A 13,041-nucleotide genomic window follows, 5' to 3' on the forward strand; every position below is an offset into this window, starting at 1 on the left:
CATTTTTGGTAAGGACCCTCGATCAGTGAGTGGTTCTAGACTTAGAATATTGCTGAAGTTGCAGTAATCGTTAGGTAACATCCCAAACAAAAAAGGAAAGGAATTTTAGATCCGCAAGTACTGCATTGCGGTAGTTATGTAAAAGTAAAGGTATAAAAGCCCTACCTTAGTTTGCCGGGTGTCTTTGTGCCCTGCCATTACCGACAATGTACATCATGGTTAAGGTAACTATGTTTTGTAATGTTTCATGACTTTTTATCTTTAGTAAACTAATGTGGAACTTTTATCAAGTCTGTGATAACTTGTAAGATTGTGCGGAAGTTTGTCGTCTTCTATCTGTCTATCACCTTTATCACCAACGTGAGCTCATTCCTAGTTGATCGGCTGGGTTGTCGTGAAAATGTGATGAAAGTAGTTGTAGACTAAAGTAGAAAGAAGAAAGCGAGTGCTCAGAGAAAAAGAGAGAAGAAAGATGACAACCTAGCTTCGGTCATACATGGTGGATTTCAAAACGATCCTCCTCTCAATAGTGTGATATTACAATTTTTTTTCTTTCAAAACTACAATTTTTTTTCCCTCAAAATTTATAAAGTGTGAATTGAGTAAAAATGTCTCAAATACCAGTTACACGGTCACAAACTGTACAAATCAGAAATAAAATAGAATACGAATGTTACGTTTCAAAGGAGGAACAAAAACCATCTGATTTTAAAAACAGTAAATATGTTACCTTGTGTATGAAATGCATTCAATTATTTCCGGGACGTCAGGCTTTCGCCAATCACTTGAGACCGATTACCACAGACACAAAAACTGTAGGGAAATAAATATGTGGGTTAAATTGATCCAAATCATCCAAGGATAGAGCAGATTTAGTATTGTACATTTGTGGTATAGAGTGGGGAATGAAGACCCGTGTACATTTTGGCAGTGCACGTAAAAGAACCTGAGGCAGGTAAAAGGACTGGTTCCCCTGCCTTAGTGCAAACCGAACGGTGTGACGAACGGCTGGGACGGCAGCCAGAAAAAAAAAAAAAAAAAAAAAAAAAAAAAAAAAAAAAAAAAAAGGGGTTAAAATCCCAGAGGAACATTAAAAAGGAAATGTTCAACCTTGGAGTGTTTCGTCTGTGTGTGATTGTGCATTTCAAGATCTTCACGATGAGTTCCCTGATCCTGCAATTCCGGTAAGAGTGACATTTTTTTTTAACTTTGTTCTCTTTCTCCATATGTTGCACCACAGATCGTTTTATTTTCTTAACACACCTTGCCAACTTAGCTGAAGTAATAAATACATTTGTTTTGAGACGTGTTTTTACAATGTAGTGATAGTCGTGATGAGTTAGTGTTGGTTATTGGGTTGCTTTGAAAAACAATGCAAAAATGTACAAATTTCCACTCAAAGGACCTAGAAATGCAGATACATCGCCAACTTTAGAACTCACACATTCGGTGAATCCAGTCGTTACACGAGCACAAACACGTCAATTACAGTTAAACGAATCCAAACTACCACTCCTACATTCTACTCCGCACAATCCACACGCCACTGCATTTCAAGTAACAACTCATGAACCTCAACGTTCGTCTGAACCTATTCTCGAAGAAAATTCATTTACAATTGAAAATGACTTTTTACCACTCACAATTGACGAAGAACATTCTAGTATCCAACTTGAGGAAGACAGTTTACATTCAGATCAAGGGTTTCACACACCACCACAACTGACAGATAATGTCCTAGATCATTCCTTTGTTCAGTTACCACGATTCAACATTTCTCCATCACGAAACGTCACAAATACATTGTTGAACAATACTAACAGAAGTCACACAATGTCAGAACATATCAATGTGCCCAACTCTCTTTGTCCTGAACCTTTCACGGGCTCAGCTCGGGACGATGCACCGATTTGGCTTCGTCGTTTCGAAATTTATAAGGACTTGAAAGGTTGGGGTCCGATGCAGTCCTTACGGACATTTCCCTTGCTTCTCAGAGACGCGGCATCGGTTTGGTATGATAGCCTCCGCCCCGAACAAAAACTGACCTTCACGACATTGAAGGTTGCTTTTCAAGAACGGTATTTTCCTCATCCAACAATGCGATGGGTACACCTTGATAATTTCACGAATCGTCACCAGAAAACAGGGGAATCAGTTGACGATTACTTCCAAGTCATGATGAAGCAAGGCAAAGACTTGCAGAAGTCAGACACAGAAGTGATGGAAACTGTTGTCAGAGGATTGAGACGCCCCATAGCTCAGTATGTTATGGAAAAAGGACCCGCCAATGTGGAGGAAGCATTAAAATATGCGCGTCTGGGGCAGGCCTTTAAATCCGATGAAACACTCAGTACGGACAACGTCAATGAATTGACGAAACAAATTAAAGAGCTCAGGACAACTGTGACGTCGGAGTTAGCGTCATTGCGCGTAGCTTCTGTCACAAATCAACAGGCTCACTTAAACCCGCGCGATCGTCCTTCGCAAGGTCCTTACCGACCTCAAAACACATTTCCGAACAACATACGCACACGTCAGTCAAATCAACAGCCGAACACTTCACAACCAAATCGCGTCCACCACGGACCGGAAACCCAACCGTCCTATGGACAGCGAACCAGAAGATGCTATCGATGTGGCTCATCACGGCACATGGCCTCATCCTGCAATTATCACCAAGCACAATGCCACCAATGCGGCAAAATAGGACACTTAAGACGTGTCTGCCTACAAAATCAACAGTATGCAGCATAGGACAAGTCACAGTCTGTATCTTCTCTAGCCGGGGAGGGTAAGGGCAGACTGTCACTTCCAAATAAGGCCCATATACCGCAAAACAAAGTTCAAGTGGAAATTCAAAATACCAACGTCACAGCACTAATCGATACTGGGGCAGCCATATCATGTATTAGTCCGGCTGTCTATTTAAGTTCGGGACTACAGCACGATTTTCCGTTACAAAAATCAGATCTAGCACAAGTAAATGGTGTGGGAAATAACAACATAAAAGTTGTAGGGAAAATCTCCATTCCTATTATTATCGCAGAAGTGGAGATTACTCACACATTTTTTGTGTTAGAAGGCATGACCATTCCTTTAATTTTGGGCATGGATTTTATCACACAACATCGGGTGATCCTTGATTTCATTCGAAAAGAACTCCTCTTGTATGATGGACTTTCAAAAGTTTCATTTTCCGATGTTGAACAAGGAATTCGCATGAATATACTCAAAACGGCCACAACGATCGACCTAAATCCTCGATCCGAGACTGTTTTTTCTTTAGGCGTAGAAGATAGAGATAATACCGAATGGGGACTTTTAGAGCCGGATTCTTCTTTTGTGGACACATGGAATGTTTTGCCTGCCCGTGTCCTTACACACATTTTCCAAAATCAGGTCGTGTGCAGAGTTATGAATCCAACTAACATGACTGTCACATTACCAGCATCCACAATAGTCGGCCACTTAGTACAGGTCGAAGAGGTTTTCCCACAACCACAACAACCAGCAATCACAGTTGCAACTGTTCACACCACAACTAAGGAATTCACCTCCGCTGATGAGACAAAACTTCTCCAGCTAGGTATAGATGTGTCACAATCACATGTTACACCGGAACAAAGACAGAAACTAAGTTCATTCCTAGCCTCTCATAGGGACATTTTCGCAGCAGACATGTCCGAATTAGGCCATACCCACCTGCAGCAAATGCAAATAGACACAGGTGATCACTCGCCAATCAAGCAGCATGCGTATCGAGTTTCACCGCACATGAAGAAGGAAATAGACAGACAAATACAGGACATGCTACAACACGGTATTATTACACCAAGCATTAGTCCGTATGCATCTCCTGTTGTCATGGTCAAAAAGAAGTCAGGAGAATACCGATTTGCGGTTGATTATCGCAAGTTAAACAGCATCACAAAAGTCATGAACTATCCATTGCCGCAATTTGAGGATGTTACAGATATCTTAGGAAAAGCGACAATTTTTTCTGTCATGGACTTGATGTCAGGGTTTTGGCAAATTCCTGTACATGAAAACTCAAAGGAGAAAACTGCCTTTATTTGTCATTCTGGTCTGTATCAGTTTGAACGAGTTCCATTTGGGTTACGTAACAGTCCTACTGTCTTTCAAAATGTGATGGAAGCTGCTCTTCGTGGTCTTAACCACAAGACAGCCCTAGTCTATGTTGATGACATTGTCGCTTTTAGCCCTGACTTTGACACTCATCTCCAGCACTTAACGGACATTTTTGATCACTTAAAAGCCGCAGGTCTGAGATTAAAACCAAGTAAATGTCGGTTTGCAGTCACAGAGGTTGTCTATTTGGGTCATGTCATTTCCGCTGAAGGTGTTAAAGCTGATCCCCAAAAAGTACAACTGGTACGGGACTTCCCAGTTCCTAAAAACCAGCATGAAGTTCGTTCCTTTCTTGGCCTTGCCAACTATTACAGGAAATTTGTCAAAGGTTTCTCTGGCATTGCTGCTCCTCTGAACTTACTTTTACAAAAAGATGTCAAATTTCAGTGGACAGATGATTGTCAAGAGTCATTCAACTCATTAAAAGAGGCACTAACCAGTCCTCCAGTTCTGGCATATCCCAATTTTGACAGAGAGTTCATACTCTATACTGATGCATCTGCCACCGCTATCAGTTACATTCTTGGTCAGAAAGACGAGCACGGCAGAGAACGAGTTATTTCCTACAATGGCCGTAGTTTAAGAGCAACTGAAAAACAATGGGGTATATCTGAGCGAGAAACCCTAGCACTTGTAGAGGGGATCAAGACATTCCGAGTGTACCTTGCCAATAAGAAGTTCCTTGTCAAAACGGATCACTCAGCTATTCAGTTTCTCAAAAAGACAAAAGATCCAACGGGTCGTTTGGGCCGCTGGGCAATTTTTTTGCAAGCTTACGATTTTGACGTGGAGCATAAACCTGGCAGGATACATGGTAATGCGGATTCCCTATCACGACGGCTGTACTCTAGTATTACACCTGAGGCAGAAGAAGAAGTTGGTGAAATACCTCAAATGTTTCCACCAACAGCCAGTGTAGTACATGATCACGAAAATTCTGCTTGGGCCACTGAACGGGCTTACACAATCAGCACAATTGAACCTGAGACTATTGCACAGATTCAAAGAGAGGATTCACAACTGCTTCAAATGATACAGTACCTCGAAAATGGTACTCTTCCCGACAACAGTAAAACAGCACGGAAACTTGTCAGTGAGTCGCACGATCATGTGTTAGACCAAAGAGTACTTTATCACATGTGGTACCCTCGTACGACAGGCCATAAAAGTGATAGGATCGCTAAACAATTGGTTGTTCCTCATTCTTTACGCAACGAAGTTCTTCTTTCCTTTCACGACTCGCTCTTGGCGGGTGCACACCAAGGCGTAGAACGAACTTATCACTCAATTCGCCTTCGATACTACTGGCCGGGTATGTACGCTGACATCACTCAGTACGTAAAAAGTTGCATCCAATGTCAACAAAGCAAAAGATCATATCATGCCAATACACCACCTCGCTGTCCTTTACCGGTACCTCAACTCTTTGAAAGGCTTCATATCGATTTCCTGGGACCATTGGAAAAAAGTCCTGAAGGCTATCAGTACATCTTACTGATTGTTGATGCCTATTCCAAATGGCCAGAAGCATTTCCATTGGTCACTAGTGAAGCGACAGAGGTAGCTCACGTTTTATACCGCGAAATCTTTTGCAGGTATGGCGCGCCAGACACCTTATTATCAGATAGAGGCCAGAACTTTCTCTCTAAACTGATTACAGAGCTTTGTGCTATCTTTCAAGTTACTCGCCTCAAAACAAGCTCATACCATGCGCAAACCAACGCTCAATGCGAGCGATTCAATAGCTACCTAGCTGCAGCTCTCAGATGTCACTGTGCAGACAACACAAAACAATGGCCAAAAGTATTACCGTCAGTATTGTCAGCTTATCGTGTTACACCATGCAGTCAGTCTACACAATACTCTCCGTATTTTCTTCTTTTTAAGAAAGAATGTAGACTTCCATTAGACGTTGCATTGATTCCACCATCAAACATACCTACTTCTGCATCACAGTGTATGGATGATATTCTGTCGGGTTTTGAACTCACACAGCAAATCGTAAAGGAAAACACTCTCAAAGCACAGACTAAGTATAAGACTCAATATGACAAGACTGCCTCAAATTACACTTTCGTAGTTGGTCAAAAAGTATGGGTATACTTCCCTAAACTTAAGCAAGGAGTATCAGCAAAACTACAGCGACGTTGGCAAGGTCCGTATTATATCTGTTCCGCTTTGGCAGGGAATGTTTTTCTGTTACGGAAAAGTTCCGACAACCAACAGTTACGTTCACCCATTCACGCTATGCGGTTAAAACCATATTTTGACCCAAATGAGAGACCAACTAACTTTATACCTGAAATTGATAATGATCAAAGTTCAGATACGGATGAGGAGAACAAGGATCATAGCGGTGCTGACGAAGTTCACGTCAGCTCTGACAAACAAACTCGAACGGGAACTCAAACACTTGATTCCTCCGATGACGCACATACTAAGACACAGTTATTGGATGATGCTTCTTCGGAGGAAATCTATTATGTGGAAAAGATCGTACGATGCAGACGGAATGCTCAGGGTAGCAAGGAATATTTGATCAAGTGGCAAGGTTACTCAGAAACGACCTGGGAGCCTGCCGAAAATCTACCAGATTACTTGATAGAGGCCTTCCATATTAACAAAACGAACAAAGGCTGCCGTCGCAAGAACCGTCCAACCACGTAATCGGGTATGTTACGTTGCTGTGTACCCGGGCACAGTAACGCCAGCGTGTTATGTATATGTTTGTATGTTTTGTGTGATGTTTATTTTTAAAGCGCTAGACTTTTAATAATATTGTTTTGGATGATCCTTCACATGGGATGAAGATGCCTTCACAGAGGATGAAGAGGAAAATATTTTTTTTAATGATACCTTCACAGAGGATGAAGAGGAAAATATTTTTTTAATGTTACCTTCACATGGGATGAAGATGCCTTCACATGGGATGAAGAGGATTACCTTCACATGGGATGAAGATGCCTTCACATGGGATGAAGAGGATTACCTTCACATGGGATGAAGATGCCTTCACATGGGATGAAGAGGATTACCTTCACATGGGATGAAGATGCCTTCACAAGGGATGAAGAGGATAATATGTATACATTTTTTTTTATGATGTTTTTATATTGGATGAAGAGGACAATATTCTTTGTTGTTGTTGTTGTTGATATTTTTACCATGGATGCAGATGATGATATTGTTTTGTTTTGTTTTAAAAATGTTTTACACCGATGAAGAGAGAATTTTTTTTACCTTTATAGAGATGGAGTGTGTCACGTGGCCGTGCTGGGCTAGACGTTTTGTGTTCCTAGTATAGTTGTATTATTCTTCCCTGATTGCAGGCTGCTATCTTTCTCCTACTGCTGGTGTCCACAACACACGGCCAACAGACTTATGCGCGTTTAAACCATGGGGTGGTCTTTAGACAGCAAGACAAGCTGTCCTCCTCGTCCGAGACATGGAAACATACCTTCCAACTGTCCCTGCCGGAACAACCTGCAACGCCCCTACCACTACTAACTTGCTCGGCGAATTCTCATGTCAATTGTGAAATCCATAATATCATAGCAACGACTTACAATAATCTCTCCACAGCCACAGAGCAATATGTACAAAATGCTAAAGTTAAGGCTCAAGCTATTTTAGGCACTGAGTTAGACGTTCAACGACCATCTGAAAATCAACGAAACTCTCGTTCAGCACCACAAGAGATGTTGTTGTTCCCTACTAATGTCACGATCTCCATAAACACACCAAGTCAATTTAGATCCCGTAGTCGTCGAGGCCTCTTTGATTTCGTGGGTGACTTAGCATCGGGACTTTTCGGGGTGGCAACACAAGGCGAAATTAATGCTTTAAAGGCACATATAAATAAAATCTACCGGTACGAATCTAAATTAGAAAGGGGACAGGAAGCACAACTACAGCTCATGCACAGTTATGTTCAGAAAACTAACGAAAAAGTACAACAACTATTCCAATCAGTTAACGACAACCATAAATACATCACAGATCTTAGCACTTACTTCCAACAACGTATGGGCTCTCTCAGTAAACTGGAATTAGAAATAGCACGAGCTTTAATTTCATTACTACACAAGTCACGTTATCTTTCGGACTTAGAACGCCAATTAGACCTCTTTCTTCAAGGAATTCACCATTTAGTGCAACGTAGGCTCTCTCCCCTATTAGTTCCTGAGCAGATGTTGAAGAGAGCCGTTTCCCACATTGAAAACACCCTTCGACGACGTCATCCGGACTTTCATGTCATTAACCATCATCCGGCGTATTACTATCAACAACAGTCCGTGATGTACTCTTACCACACCCATAAATTCTACGTCACCATCCAAGTCCCCATCTCTTCTAGAACTGCTCTCTTTGATCTGTTGCAAATCATAACAATGCCCGTTCCCTTAAATCACTCCACCACACATGCGACTCAATTAGCCAACGTACCGAATTATTTAGCCATAACAACTGACAGGACATCGTTTATGGAAATGTCAGTAACTGACATGCAAAATTGTGTAGGCAATCCCATTAAGACATGCCCTTTAATGCAAGGCCAACGTTCTACAGATACACCCACATGTGCTACAGCCTTGTTTTTACAAACAGATGAAACACAATTATGTCAATATAGGCTAAAGGAACATGCTGTGACTCCCAGTCTTCTTGAGGTAAAGTCAGGACTAGCTCTTTTGTCGAACATTACGGAAGTTATCCTCACATGTAGAAATCAAGTTTATAAAAAGCCAGGGTGTATGTTCTGTCTTTTTAAAATTCCTTGTGAATGTGCACTTATGGCCGATATTTTCCAAATTCCCCCTCGACTAACTGCATGCGACGACGGACAGGATTCGGACGATACAATCATCTATCCTGTTAATGTCGCATTATTACAGCAATTCTTTAATTCAACTACCCTTAGTACACTGTTATCGTCTCCTGTTTTTACCAAACCGGTTCAGTATGCTCTTCCTCAATTACAGATTGATGAGCATAATTTTCAAACTGACCTAGAGAAAGCGTCTAAGCTGGATGCCGAATTGGGCTCGATTTCTAATAAAATGAAAAAGAACGAAAAAGTCTATCGACAAATGTCAAGTTATTCACTGGACGACTTTCCTCTGGATGATGATTTTGATTATACTTCTCCAACTAACCTGCTTGCCTGCATCGCTTTACTTCTCTCTGCTCTACTATTTGTGTGTGTTCTGATCCTTTATAGAAGGGTGAGAACGTTGTGTTTGGTTATTAGTGTTTTAACTGCAGGTAAACCTATAGTACCTGCCACGGCCCAAGTAACGTCCCCACAACCTCCTCTTCGATGGAACCCAGCCCCGACAGGACAATCAAATCCCAGTGATCGCCCACCCCAATCTGATTTGGTGTATGCCAATATGAACCCTAATTCCCCAAATAACCCTTCTCATGAGTCTCCCCCAACCAGCCCCCTCCCGCTCTGTGAACCCCCAGTTGCCGATCATTTGTTGCTGACCATTGAACTTTTCAGTCTCATGTTACTGCTCATATTTGTGACTCGTTCAGCCGGTTTGCTCTTAAAAACGTCCGTTTATAGGACCGTAGCAGTCCTCGAAATTAGTGATGGCCAGTCCTTTACGGATTTGCCGTTATTAACTTTAACCTATTGTCCAACTGAATACTATCTTATTATGAAATCCTGGGTTCGGTCTCTGAGTTTACTTAAACATACCTACACTACTGATGATCTCGAAATTACGTGGACGTCTTTTCACATCATTGCTAAGCTGACAAAAGAGTCATTATCTTTACCTAAAGTTCTTAAACTCTCCCTTTGGCAAAATTACAAAATGAAAAAAATTATTCAGAAGGGCGACTATGTTGTTAATCTGAAACTGGTACACGGCGGAAGAGTCATGTATATGCGCAAAGCGAAACCTGGTCAATTTGAAAAAGAGGTCGGTGTGACGGCACAGCATCAAAATGACTTTCCTACCATATATGGTCCAAAACACATACAGGATTCAAAGTTCAAAAACAGCCCCTCTGCCCCACCTCTATATCCAAGTCCTCACCATCAGGACTCTCTTAATGGAGTCGAATAGGTCCTCGCCAACCTCATGTACCTGTAACCCCGAGCTCCAAAATTGCTCTTGAATGTTTTTGTTGTATTCCTTTTGTTTTCTGGTGTAGTTGTGTTGTTGTTTTTTTTAACTATTTTTTTTATTATTCTGATATATAATTGAATTAATTAATTTTAAATTTGGGTTGTTAATGATTTGAATATGATATAATTTGATAATGACGTAAGTTTAATACGACTTACAAAGATGTGTTATATACTGCAAGAGTATAAAGGAAACTTGAAGTCAGTAAGATCTATAGTACCTGTCGAAGCAAAACCAACATGTTTTATTTAATTCTGCCCTTTATTTCGAATCCATTTTAGTACCTCCTTTCGTGAAAACACCTATAAACATCGTTCCAAACGATTAGCTACCAGCTGTGTTGGGACCTAACAGTCGACTATCTCAGCACAGTTCGGCGTGGCCAGTGGGTGATGGTGTATAATGGGGTAGCTTCCCATTTGGAGACTTTCCAGTGTCTGCGTTTTCAACAACCTACGTACAGTGACCTGGGCGACGATCCTGCCGTCATCCACTCTTGCCCCTTTTCTGGAACTTCCACCTCATCTGGTCATTTCTACTGGACACACCTCATTGGCCATGTGGTGTGACGGTGGCAGTGACATCAACTCTAACCAAGCAGCTCCAACCTCAAATGCTAACGCCCTTCTTCACACGTCAACAATGGCAGTCTGGATGACTCAACAGCGTAGTGTGGTGACTTAAATAAACACTCAATTGGTGTTATTACTATTCCTACTACGAAGTCAACACCCAGATTATTTTTCACAAACACTCACCATGGATGAATAATCGATGTGTATATACTACAATACAGTGACAATGAATGAACTTAAGGCTACCGTTATACCTCAATTGACTATAATGGACATTGTTTGTCAAGGTATACACGCCTGAACTATTTATCACTTATGGTTCACACCTAAATATGTGATCTACTCCTGTAGCAACGAACCGGACAATATTTCCTGTCCATCGCCTGCCGGACCATCGTTTGACACACCCATTCAACACTCCTACTACGAACTTCTGCTTAACCCTACGTGTTCCATCTCAGGAGGTACATACAAAACGACATATATGTAAAGAACAGGTACTCAAGGTAAGCACCCATCATTTTCACACCACCTTGGTGTCCTTCACGTTGGGTTTGCTCTGATAAGGCGTATAGATATACTCTCAGTAAAGTTCTCCTGCTAGTATGGAAAATTATTACATTTTTGAATTTTTTTTACAATGTGTATATATAAATATAGATTATGTACTTTAATTTTGTGACTATATTTAACCTTTTGCTGTGGAATTGTTTATATAGTTACACTTGTTTGTTAAGTTGTTTTCAGCACCTGCCGTCACCGTGTGCAGTGGATTCCGATCCAACTCAATCTATAATGAGCGAGGACGCTCATTGGGCGTGACGGGGGCATGTGTAACCAAAGCTAAATAGGCTTCAAAGAAAGAAGCAATATATGGTAGTAAATGTAATTAGTAAATTAATGATAAATAGTTCTTAGTGTGCGTTAGTATGAGTGTGCTGGTGTTTTATTATAATATAAAAGATAAATGTAATTTTGTGTGGGTTGCTATTTATACATATATTTATAATTTTAAAGTGAAAAGTAATAATTGACAAAAAGTGTAGAGAATTGATTACCGTGTAATACAAAGAAATGTATACCTATTAACCTGGTTCTATTAGTAAGATCAGTTTTAAAGTGTTGGCAGGAAAACCACACTGCAGCGGTACCTAGTGACCTCAAGACCGAATTCCGGAGTAGTCGGCTTTCACGGCTGACGTCACAAAACTTTCCCCATTCACAACACTGGAGTCTGCTACGGCAAAGCACCGCTCGTGCGCGCACGGGGCCAAAGAAGCAAGGCCAGAGAGAGAGAACCATCGCCGCTCAACAGACACCGACTGAAGAGAATAGTGACTAGTCTGAGTTTAACTGTACTCAAAGTAAAGGGAGAATGGAATCTTGAAATGATTGTTAAAAACTGTAGTAACAAAAGTGTTAGTCAGTATACTTACTTCTAGAGTAACGACTGCACCTGAACCCCACCCCATTTTTGGTAAGGACCCTCGATCAGTGAGTGGTTCTAGACTTAGAATATTGCTGAAGTTGCAGTAATCGTTAGGTAACATCCCAAACAAAAAAGGAAAGGAATTTTAGATCCGCAAGTACTGCATTGCGGTAGTTATGTAAAAGTAAAGGTATAAAAGCCCTACCTTAGTTTGCCGGGTGTCTTTGTGCCCTGCCATTACCGACAATGTACATCATGGTTAAGGTAACTATGTTTTGTAATGTTTCATGACTTTTTATCTTTAGTAAACTAATGTGGAACTTTTATCAAGTCTGTGATAACTTGTAAGATTGTGCGGAAGTTTGTCGTCTTCTATCTGTCTATCACCTTTATCACCAACGTGAGCTCATTCCTAGTTGATCGGCTGGGTTGTCGTGAAAATGTGATGAAAGTAGTTGTAGACTAAAGTAGAAAGAAGAAAGCGAGTGCTCAGAGAAAAAGAGAGAAGAAAGATGACAACCTAGCTTCGGTCATACATACCACTCCAGGCGCCATCAATTGGCTCACGTACCAGTCTTTTTCACTTTGTATGGCCATTTCACTCTAGGCGCCCAGTGCTGACTGACGCCACCAGTCATTTGTTACCTTTCATTACCTTTTTAGTAAACTTGGCCAACAAATTATTGAAACAAATATTGCACGCTAAGAAAAGCATTAAAACGCTATTAATTTTAGTTGAACTTTA

General features: G+C 41.1%; 1 long non-coding RNA gene across 1 annotated transcript; it reads left to right on the forward strand.

Moving 5' to 3' along the window:
- Positions 1-340: 340 nt before the first annotated feature.
- LOC138966257 (uncharacterized) lies at positions 341-12,620 on the forward strand. The gene is made up of 2 exons (XR_011455652.1): positions 341-1,184; positions 7,479-12,620. It is a non-coding gene; the product is annotated as an uncharacterized lncRNA (long non-coding RNA).
- Positions 12,621-13,041: the final 421 nt, after the last annotated feature.

This window comes from Littorina saxatilis, linkage group LG5 (assembly GCF_037325665.1).
Source record: "Littorina saxatilis isolate snail1 linkage group LG5, US_GU_Lsax_2.0, whole genome shotgun sequence".
Classification (NCBI taxonomy): domain Eukaryota; kingdom Metazoa; phylum Mollusca; class Gastropoda; order Littorinimorpha; family Littorinidae; genus Littorina; species Littorina saxatilis.